At 35.3% G+C, this 12549-nt stretch overlaps 1 protein-coding gene across 2 annotated transcripts in view; it reads left to right on the top strand.

Annotated features, from left to right (window-relative positions):
• The window catches only part of LOC123754078 (leukocyte elastase inhibitor), a 105806-nt gene that overhangs the window by 70468 nt on the left and 22789 nt on the right, over nt 1–12549 (top strand). The window lies entirely within an intron of this gene.

Here is a 12549-nt window from a genome sequence, read left to right as displayed (position 1 = left end):
CCTTTGTTCTTATGTTCTTATGTTCTTACCTGCAGCCAGGGACAATAAGGCTAGTAACATGTATTTAAGAGTAAGGACAATACCTGCAGTAAGGGACAATAAGGCTAGTAACATGTATCTAAGAGTATCAAGGAAAAGAATTCTTGTCAAGTGCATCAAGAAAATGAAGAACACTTAAATTGCCAATCAGCTCTGGAACGGGTCCAGAGAAAGTAAGACTGTAAGAAAACACAAATGTCGGAAGAGACATTCAGAGTTGCAAGGCTGAAGAGCAAAGGAATCCTCTACATAACAATTATAAAGAACTACATAATAATAGTGATATGTAGAGCAGTTTGGCAGTATTTCAAGCAAATGTTTGCAAGCACACAATATATAAGCGACTCCATAGTAACGTAAAGAGATATAAGAACATAATAATATAAGAATAACTAATAATATAAGAAAGAAAATAACTAATATTTAGAATAACTAATAATATAAGAAAGAAAAAATAACCCGTGGCTCACAAGTGGCATAATTAAATCAATCAACAAAAAACATGAATATGAAAAGAAATTTAGGAGTGGCCTAGTTTCAAAGGAAGTAGTTAAAAGGTACTCATCAGTGCTTACCAGTATCATAAGAAAAGCAAAACTTTCATATTATGAGACTAGATTCAAAGAAGCAGTCTCCGTGGTGTAGTGGTAAGACACTCGCCTGGCGTTCCGCGAGCGCTATGTCATGGGTTCGTATCCTGGCCGGGGAGGATTTACTGGGCGCAATTCCTTAACTGTAGCCTCTGTTTAACGCAACAGTAAAATGTGTACTTGGATGAAAAAACGATTCTTCGCGGCGGGGGATCGTATTCCAGGGAACATAGGATTAAGGACTTGCCCGAAACGCTACGCGTACTAGTGGCTGTACAAGAATGTAACAACTCTTGTATATATCTCAAAAAAAAAATAAAAAAAAAAATAAGCAAAAGGCAACATGAAAAGCACTTGGAATACCATCTCTAACATCCTGGGAACTAAACAACACTCCCACAACCAGATAACACTCTCTAAGGATGGCCTTACACCGTCATCTGACTTAGAAATGGCGAATGAATTTAATAGCTTCTTTTCATCGATTGGTACTAACCTTGCAAGTAAAATCCCACAGACTCAGACACATATCAACACATATCTCTCAGGCAGCTATCCAAACTCTCTTCTCCTTTCACCAGTCAGCCCGACAGAAGTTGTGTCCATCATACACGCACTAAAAACCAAAGCTGGGAACATCAGTGAAATCCCATCCATTGTATACAAGAGCGCCTCCCATGCCCTTGCGCCACCTATAGCTCTGCTGTTCAACAAATTCCTAGAGTGTCATACCTTCCCTGTTATCCTTAAAAAAGCAAGAGTAACGCCAGTTCATAAAGGAGGTAATCCGGCAGACATAAACAACTATAGACCAATATCGAACCTACCCATACTATCAAAAATATTTGAAAAAATTATCTACAAACAGCTCTACTCCTATCTCGTAAAATTCGACATTCTTAGCCCCTGTCAGTTTGGCTTCCGCTCTCAAAAGAGTACCAACGATGGAATTTTAAGTCTTCTTGATATAATTTACTCAGCCCTTGACAAAAATGAGTTTCCGATTGGACTCTTCATTGACCTGAGAAAGGCCTTTGATACTGTTAATCACGCTTACCTCTTATGTAAACTCCATCATTATGGAATCCGAGGCCATGCACTGGACTATATCCAATCCTATCTTAGTGATAGACACCAATGTGTAACCATCAATAATATAACCTCTCCCATTCTACCAATAACCGTTGGAGTGCCACAGGGCAGCATCTAGGGACCTCTTATATTTCTTATATACATGAATGATCTGAAACCTATTTTGTTTGCTGATGATACTACCCTCATCTACTCTAACCCCAACCCACATACACTAAATAATGTTGTTAATAATGAACTAAAAAAAGTCCACTTATGGATGTTAACCAACAAACAAACACTTAACATAGAAAAGACCTACTACATCCTATTTGGAAGCAAATCTACATATGCAATTCAGCTTCAGATAGACAATGTAAACATTAGCAATAAAAATGATGGTAAGTTTCTTGGCTTATTCCTAGACAAGAGACTCAACTTCAGTACCCACATACAACACATAACTAAGAAAGTCTCTAAAACAGTTGGTATACTTTCCAAAATCAGATATTATGTACCTAACTCTGCTCCCATCTTTCTATATTATGCACTAATCTATCCCTATCTCAACTATGGTATCTGTGCATGGGGTTCAACCACTGCAAACCACCTCAAGTCCATCATCACCCAGCAAAAATCTGCTATCAGAATAATATCAAATTCTGCTTTCAGACAACACACAGCCCCCTTGTTTAACTCCCTAAACATGATAAACATAATCTCACTCCATAAATTCTCTTGTGTCAACTACATTTACAAAACCCTGTTCTTAAATGCAAATCCTGCTCTGAAACTCTTCCTGGACAGATGTAATAGGACCCATTATCACCACACCAGAAATAAATATCTCTTTGATACCCCCAGAGTTAAACTTAATCTGTGTAAACACTCAATGCAAATAAAGGAACCCAGTTTATGGAACTCACTCCCTACTGAATTGAAAAGCTGTCCAACTTTTACATCATTCAAAATCAATACTAAAAAGTACCTAATTTCATCTTCATAGTTTTTCACTTTTTGCCTTAAAATTGCACTGTATCTATTGCTACCCAATCTCCCAACCTTTATGTTCCCAATTTGAACATCTTTACCATTGTGATCATTGCTCTCTTCTTATATGTGCTGCCAATCTGCTGTATGGTGTTTATAAATATTGTTTATCTGTATCTTTTGCTACCCAGTCTCCCAATCTTTATGTACCCAATCTGAACATCTTTACCATTGTGATCATTGCTGTCTTATATGTGCTGTCACTCTGCTGTATGGTGTCATAAGAACATAAGAACATAAGAACAAAGGTAACTGCAGAAGGCCTATTGGCCCATACGAGGCAGCTCCTATTCTATAACCACCCAATCCCACTCATATACTTGTCCAACCCGTGCTTGAAACAATCGAGGGACCCCACCTCCACAATGTTACGCGGCAATTGGTTCCACAAATCAACAACCCTGTTACTGAACCAGTATTTACCCAAGTCTTTCCTAAATCTAAACTTATCCAATTTATATCCATTGTTTCGTGTTCTGTCCTGTGTTGATACTTTTAATACCCTATTAATATCCCCCCGGTTATGTCCATTCATCCACTTGTAAACCTCTATCATGTCACCCCTAACTCTTCGCCTTTCCAGTGAATGCAACTTAAGCTTTGTTAATCTTTCTTCATATGAAAGATTTCTAATTTGGGGAATTAACTTAGTCATCCTACGCTGGACACGTTCAAGTGAATTTATATCCATTCTATAATATGGCGACCAAAACTGAACTGCATAATCTAAATGGGGCCTAACTAGAGCAAGATATAGCTTGTGAACCACACCAGGTGTCTTGTTACTAACGCTGCGATTAATAAATCCAAGTGTCCGATTTGCCTTATTACGAACATTTATGCATTGATCCTTTTGTTTTAAATTCTTACTAATCATAACTCCCAGATCCCTTTCGCAATCCGACTTCGCAATCACAACACCATCTAGCTCGTATCTTGTAACTCTATCATCATTACCTAACCTCAGAACTTTACATTTATCAGCATTAAACTGCATCTGCCAATCCTTTGACCATTTCAAAACCCTATCTAGATCAACTTGAAGTGATAGTGAGTCCTCCTCCGAATTAATTTCCCTACCGATTTTCGTATCATCGGCAAATTTGCAAATGTTGCTACTCAAACCTGAATCTAAATCATTTATATATATTATAAACAACAGAGGTCCCAGGACAGAGCCTTGAGGCACTCCACTTACAACATTTTCCCACTCTGACTTGATTCCATTTATACTAACTCTCTGTTTCCTTTGGTATAGCCATGCCCTAATCCAGCTTAATATAGCACCCCCAATACCATGAGACTCTATTTTTTTAATCAGTCTTTCATGTGGCACTGTATCAAAAGCTTTGCTAAAGTCAAGGTATACAACATCGCAATCCTTACCACTATCAACTGCCTCAACAATGCTAGAATAAAAAGATAACAAATTTGTTAAACATGAACGGCCATTTATAAAACCATGTTGCGACTCAATTATTAATTTATGTTTTTCAAGATGAAGACGAATTTTATTTGCTATTATAGATTCGAGTAACTTTCCCACAATAGACGTTAGGCTAATTGGTCGATAGTTAGACGCAAGTGATCTATCTCCTTTCTTAAAAACTGGTATCACATTAGCAACTTTCCAAAACTCTGGCACTCTGCCTGACTCTATTGATTTATTAAATATGGTTGACAGTGGGTCACAAAGCTCCTCTTTGCATTCTTTAAGCACCCTAGCAAACACTTCATCCGGCCCTGGGGATTTGTTTGGTTTGAGTTTTACTATTTGTTTAAGAACATCCTCCCTGGTAACTGCTAAACTCGTCAACCTGTCCTCGTCCCCACCCACATAGACTTGTTCGGCTGAAGGCATATTGTTAAGTTCCTCTTTAGTAAATACAGATACAAAATATTTATTAAAAATACTACTCATCTCTTCATCACTATCTGTTATTTGACCTGTCTCAGTTTTTAATGGACCTATCCTTTCCCTAGTCTTAGTACGATATAACTGAAAAAACCCTTTAGGATTTGTCTTTGCTTGCCCTGCTATGCGAACTTCATAGTTTCTTTTTGCTTTCCTTATCTCTTTTTTAACATTTCTAACCAGTTGTACGAATTCCTGTTCTAAAGTGACCTCCCCATTTTTAATCCTTTTGTACCAAGCTCTCTTTTTACCTATAAGGTTCTTCAAATTCTTTGTTATCCACTTTGGGTCATTAGTATACGATCTATTCAATTTGTATGGTATACTACGTTCCTGTGCTTTGTTTAGAATATTCTTAAATAAGTTATATATTGAATCCACATCGAAATCCCCATTTAAGTCACCTATCGCTGGGTTCATGTCTCGCTCCAAGACCGGCCCACACCCCATACCCAAGCCTTTCCAATCAATTTGACCCAAAAAATTTCTTAGGCTATTAAAATCAGCTTTTCGAAAATCTGGCACTTTAACAGAATTTTCTCCTACTGGTCTATTCCATTCTATGCTAAATCTGATTTCTTTGTGATCACTGCTCCCTAGCTCACTCCCTATTTCGATGTCATTAATTTGCGTTTCCCTGTTAGTTAACACTAAATCTAAAATATTATTTTCCCGTGTTGGTTCCTTAATGTGTTGCGTAAGAAAGCAATCGTCAATTAATTCTAGAAAATCTTCTGCTTCACTATTCCCTGTTTTGTTCAACCAGTTTATTCCGCTAAAATTAAAGTCACCCATGACATAAATACTGTTAGATCTAGATGCTCTAGATATTTCATCCCATAGATGCTTTGCTTCCATTCTGTCTAAATTTGGTGGCCTATATATTACTCCTATTATAATATTATTAGCTTTTTCGTTTAATTCAATCCAAATAGTTTCTGTGTGTGGCTCTGTTTTGATTCCTTCTTTGAGACTACATTTCAAATTATCCCTAACATATATGGCTACTCCACCTCCTCGTCTAATATATCTATCTGTGTGAAATAGTTTAAATCCATATATTTGATATTCAGCTAATAGTTCTCTATTTTCTACATTCATCCACGTTTCGGTAAGTGCAATAATATCTATTTTTTCTGTGCAGACAAGAGCATTTAATTCGTTAATTTTATTTCTTAGACTTCTACTGTTAGTGTAATATACCCTAAGTGAATTGTTATTTTGCGGACCTTCTCTTTCCCTGATCGTTTTGCCAATTCCTTTCTCCCACAAACACATACTTTTATTACCTCCTTCCTCCAAATCAATTCCCATACCTCTATCTACTAACAGTTTAAACCCAAACAAACACCTCTAACCACTTCTTCTAGCGAGTTCGCAACAGCAACAACCCCAGCTCTCGATAGATGCACCCCATCACGACCATACATTTCATTTCTTCCATAGAAGTGTTCCCAGTTGTCTATGAAAGATATTGCATTTGATTTGCAATATCTTTCCAGCCGGCAATTGACACCAAGTGCCCTCGATATCCATTCATTTCCCACTCCCTTTCTTGGAAGAATGCCACATATGATCGGGATTCCTCCCTTGCTCCTAACTAACTCTATGGCTGTTTTATACCTCTGAATCAGTTCCTCACTCCTGACTCGACCAACATCATTTCCTCCCACGCTAATGCAAATAATGGGATTGTTCCCATTACCAGCCATAATATCATTCATGTTGTTTATAATATCACCAATGCCAGCTCCGGGATAGCAAACCCTTAACCTGTTCCCCCTATCTCTAGCACAAAACGTTCTATCCAAATACCTTATCTGGGAATCTCCCACAACTAATGTTTGCTTAGGTACTTCCTTTACTTTCTGAGGGGCCTGCGCTTCCTTTCTCTTCGTTGCTTTCCCTTTTGCGCGATCCACAGTCTCTCCACAGCACTCGTCCTCCAAAACGTCAAATGAATTTGAAGTTGCTATGACGTTTGAAGGCGGCTTTATCAAAGTCTATTAATCTTGTTTAAATTACTAATCAAGCTGTCAATGTAATCAATCAGAGCTTTAATATAACAATGTGCTTTAATATACTTACTTATCTCTCTCATCTCATTTTTCTCTTGCAATGTATCTTTATCATTTATCAATTCTGATAGAAATTACCTACTTAAAATTATCTGCTAGATTAAGGACCTGCCCGAAACGCTGCGCGTACTAGTGGCTTTACAAGAATGTAAATACTGTACTATCCTATGTATTCTCACAAACCCAATGTACCTTCTTGTATATATATATATATATAAAAAATTAATAAATAATAAATAAGAATAAAGGTAACTGCAGAAGGCCTATTGGCCCATATGAGGATTGGCCCCATATGAGGCAGCTCCTCTTTATATCCATCCAACCTCATTCTTACATATGTCTAACTTATTCTTGAAACAATCAAGGGATCCTACTTCTATTTTGTTATGTGATAATTGGTTCCACAAATCAACATCCCTGTTACTGACCCAGTATTTACCCAGGTCTTTCCTAAATCTAAACGTATCCAATTTATACCCAATGTTTCGTGTTCAATTTTGTGTTGTAAAATCGATACTTATGCATTTATTTTTTTTTTTATTTTTACTTATTATTACTACTAAATTCTCACTACTTATTAAACACCATCTAGCTCATATCTTGTAACTATCATCATTACCTAGCCTCTAAACCTTACATTTGTCAGCGTTAAACTGCATCTGACAATCATTTGACCATTTTAAAACCTATTTTGATCGTCTTAAAGTGATACTGAGTCCTTTTCCGTGGTTGTATATATATATATATATATATATATATATATATATATATATATATATATATATATATGTCGTACCTAGTAGCCAGAACGCACTTCTCAGCCTACTATGCAAGGCTCGATTTGCCTAATAAGCCAAGTTTTCATGAATTAATATATTTTCTCTATTTTTTTTCTTATGAAATGATAAAGATACCCAATTCATTATGTATGAGGTCAATTTTTTTTTATTGGAGTTAAAATTAACGTAGTTATATGACCGAACCTAACCAACCCTACCTAACCTAACCAAACCTATCTTTATAGGTTAGGTTAGGTTAGGTAGCCGAAAAAGTTAGGCTAGGTTAGGTTAGGTAGGTTAGGTAGTCGAGAAACAATTAATTCATGAAAACTTGGCTTATTAGGCAAACCGTGCCTTGCATAGTAGGCTGAGAAGTGCGTTCTGGCTACTAGGTACGACATATATATATATATATATATATATATATATATATATATATATATATATATATATATATATATATATATATATATGCGAACAAGCCTGAATGGTCCCCAGGACTATATGCGAATGAAATATATATATATATATATATATATATATATATATAATGTATATATATATATATATATATATATATATATATATATATATATATATATATATATATATATATATATATATATATATGCAATTGACGATCACAAAACACTGATCATTTTATGCGGAAAATCCACAGAGAAATATGAAATGAGGTGAACGTTTCGGCTTTGTTAAAGCCTTTGTCAACACCAGACTGACTAAGGAGAAGGGAGAAGGAGGGAAGATATATAGGCCGACACCTGACCACCCCATCCCAAGGGTTGGTCAGGTGTAATTAACCAAAAACAGGTATAGCTTTAGCTTAGAATGGTCAAAGAGGATTAAGCGGTCAGAGAATAAGGATGAAAGATTAAAGAAAAGCCTCATGAACACACAATATATGAATATACAATTATAATGAGACATTGTAAGCCTCTCTATCAGAGTTGTTTCTTAAACTGTTGTGCAATATTATAACTTAAAAATGGATCAAGTTTGTACATTCCAGTACTAACATTAAGAAGATTTGGACACTGACTGATTAGAGCAGACTCAATCAAATTCCGTTCCACGAAATCCCCACAATTGGTAATGCTTTTTGCCCCATTCCAGTTAATATTGTGATCGCATAAACTCGTATGTAGATACAATGCATTAGACGTTTGAGCAGTTCTAATACTATAAGCATGTTGTGACAACCGCAATTGTAAGGACTTTCCTGTTTGTCCAAGGTACACAGAATCACAATCATTGCAGGGAATCGAATACACACAACCTGCTGTATCAGGGGAGTTTTTTATTAAATTGGATTTGATCGTACTATTAGTGAACACCAAATTTATATTAAGTTTCTTAAAAATCAGAGACAATTTTTCAAGTCCACTCGCATAAGGTACCACCAATGAGTTAATAATTTTTGGTTTCGCTTTAGGGACGTGATTATAAAACGTACGCTTGGCTTGTACAAACGAGAAATCCAAAAACCTCTTAGGATATTGTAAACTCTTCCCAATTTCATATATTTTAGCAATCTCTTCATCAAAAAACTCAGGGCTGCAAACCCTCAAAGCTCGTAGAAACATTCCTGAAAATACTGCCTGTTTAACTTTACTATGATGATTCGAATAAAAATGAACATACGACCCCACGTTGGTAGGTTTCCTATACACATTAAATTTGAACTTTCTAGTGACTCTATGAATCATAATGTCCAAAAACGGAAGAGTACCATTCTCCTCAGTCTCACAAGTGAATTTTATTGAAGGTACCAAAGAATTGAGTTCATTAAGAAAAACTATCTGGTCTTTGTCACACGGCCATAAGCACAAAATATCATCAACATACCTATACCAAACCACATTAGCCGGGATAATCCTGGATAAGATTTTTGTTTCAAAGAATTCCATATACAAATTGCTTAAAACTGGGGACAGGGGATTGCCCATCGCCATACCAAATGTTTGTTTGAAAAATTTTCCATTAAAACTAAAATAATTGTCTTTTATACACAATTTAATAAGTTCCAATACTTTATTGGTCTGCAAGCTCAAATTATATTTAGGCAGTTCCTCACGTAGAAATTCTAACAGATCATCAACAGGAACTTTAGTGAAACTTTTTTCAGGAACTTTTTTGATGTGACCTCTTTATTCACTAAAGTTCCTGTTGATGATCTGTTAGAATTTCTACGTGAGGAACTGCCTAAATATAATTTGAGCTTGCAGACCAATAAAGTATTGGAACTTATTAAATTGTGTATAAAAGACAATTATTTTAGTTTTAATGGAAAATTTTTCAAACAAACATTTGGTATGGCGATGGGCAATCCCCTGTCCCCAGTTTTAAGCAATTTGTATATGGAATTCTTTGAAACAAAAATCTTATCCAGGATTATCCCGGCTAATGTGGTTTGGTATAGGTATGTTGATGATATTTTGTGCTTATGGCCGTGTGACAAAGACCAGATAGTTTTTCTTAATGAACTCAATTCTTTGGTACCTTCAATAAAATTCACTTGTGAGACTGAGGAGAATGGTACTCTTCCGTTTTTGGACATTATGATTCATAGAGTCACTAGAAAGTTCAAATTTAATGTGTATAGGAAACCTACCAACGTGGGGTCGTATGTTCATTTTTATTCGAATCATCATAGTAAAGTTAAACAGGCAGTATTTTCAGGAATGTTTCTACGAGCTTTGAGGGTTTGCAGCCCTGAGTTTTTTGATGAAGAGATTGCTAAAATATATGAAATTGGGAAGAGTTTACAATATCCTAAGAGGTTTTTGGATTTCTCGTTTGTACAAGCCAAGCGTACGTTTTATAATCACGTCCCTAAAGCGAAACCAAAAATTATTAACTCATTGGTGGTACCTTATGCGAGTGGACTTGAAAAATTGTCTCTGATTTTTAAGAAACTTAATATAAATTTGGTGTTCACTAATAGTACGATCAAATCCAATTTAATAAAAAACTCCCCTGATACAGCAGGTTGTGTGTATTCGATTCCCTGCAATGATTGTGATTCTGTGTACCTTGGACAAACAGGAAAGTCCTTACAATTGCGGTTGTCACAACATGCTTATAGTATTAGAACTGCCCAAACGTCTAATGCATTGTATCTACATACGAGTTTATGCGATCACAATATTAACTGGAATGGGGCAAAAAGCATTACCAATTGTGGGGATTTCGTGGAACGGAATTTGATTGAGTCTGCTCTAATCAGTCAGTGTCCAAATCTTCTTAATGTTAGTACTGGAATGTACAAACTTGATCCATTTTTAAGTTATAATATTGCACAACAGTTTAAGAAACAACTCTGATAGAGAGGCTTACAATGTCTCATTATAATTGTATATTCATATATTGTGTGTTCATGAGGCTTTTCTTTAATCTTTCATCCTTATTCTCTGACCGCTTAATCCTCTTTGACCATTCTAAGCTAAAGCTATACCTGTTTTTGGTTAATTACACCTGACCAACCCTTGGGATGGGGTGGTCAGGTGTCGGCCTATATATCTTCCCTCCTTCTCCCTTCTCCTTAGTCAGTCTGGTGTTGACAAAGGCTTTAACAAAGCCGAAACGTTCACCTCATTTCATATTTCTCTGTGGATTTTCCGCATATATATATATATATATATATATATATATATATATATATATATATATATATATATATATATATATATATATATATATATATATATATATATGTCGTACCTAGTAGCCAGAACGCACTTCTCAGCGAACTATGCAAGGCACAATTTGCCTAATAAGCCAAGTTTTCATGAATTAATTGTTTTTCGACAACCTAACCTAACCTAACCTAAATTTTCGGCTACCTAACCTAATCTAACCTATAAAGATAGGTTAGGTTAGGTTAGGTAGGGTTGGTTAGGTTCGGTCATATATCTACGTTAATTTTAACTCCAATAAAAAAAATTTGACCTCATACATAATGAAATGGGTAGCTTTATCATTTCATAAGGAAAAAATTAGAGAAAATATATTAATTTAGGAAAACTTGGCTTATTAGGCAAATCGAGCCCTGCATAGTAGGTTAAGAAGTGCGTTCTGGCTATTAGGTACGACATATATATATATATATATATATATGTCGTACCTAGTAGCCAGAACGTACTTCTCAGCCTACTATGCAAGGCCCGATTTGCCTAATAAGCCAAGTTTTCATGAATTAATTGTTTTTCGACTACCTAACCTACCTAACCTAACCTAACCTAACTTTTTCGGCTACCTAACCAAACCTAACCAATAAAGATAGGTTAGGTAGGGTTGGTTAGGTTCGGTCATATATCTACGTTAATTTTAACTCCAATAAAAAAAAATTGACCTCATACATAATGAAATGGGTAGCTTTATCATTTCATCAGAAAAAAATTAGAAAAAATATATTAATTCAGGAAAACTTGGCTTATTAGGCAAATCGGGCCTTGAATAGTAGGCCAAAAAGTGAGTTCTGGCTACTAGGTACGACATATATATATATATATATATATATATATATATATATATATATATATATATATATATATATATGTCGTACCTAGTAGCCAGAACTCACTTATCAGCCTACTATGCAAGGCCCGATTTGCCTAATAAGCAAAGTTTTCATGAATTAATTGTTTTTCGACTACCTAACCTACCTAACCTAACCTAACCTAACTTTTTCGGCTACCTAACCTAACCTAACCTATAGAGATAGGTTAGGTTAAGTTAGGTAGGGTTGGTTAGGTTCGGTCATATATCTACGTTAATTTTAACTCAAATAAAAAAAATTGACCTCATACATAATGAAATGGGTAGCTTTATCATTTCATAAGAAAAAAATTAGAGAAAATATATTAATTCAGGAAAACTTGGCTTATTGGGCAAATCGGGCCTTGCATAGTAGGCTGATAAGTGCGTTCTGGCTACTAGGTACGACATATATATATATATATATATATATATATATATATATATATATATATATATATATATGTCGT

The sequence above is a fragment of the Procambarus clarkii genome, chromosome 6, assembly GCF_040958095.1.
Source record: "Procambarus clarkii isolate CNS0578487 chromosome 6, FALCON_Pclarkii_2.0, whole genome shotgun sequence".
Lineage (NCBI taxonomy): Eukaryota > Metazoa > Arthropoda > Malacostraca > Decapoda > Cambaridae > Procambarus > Procambarus clarkii.
Note: the sequence above shows the minus strand (reverse complement) of the source record. Positions and strands in the feature narration are given on the sequence as shown.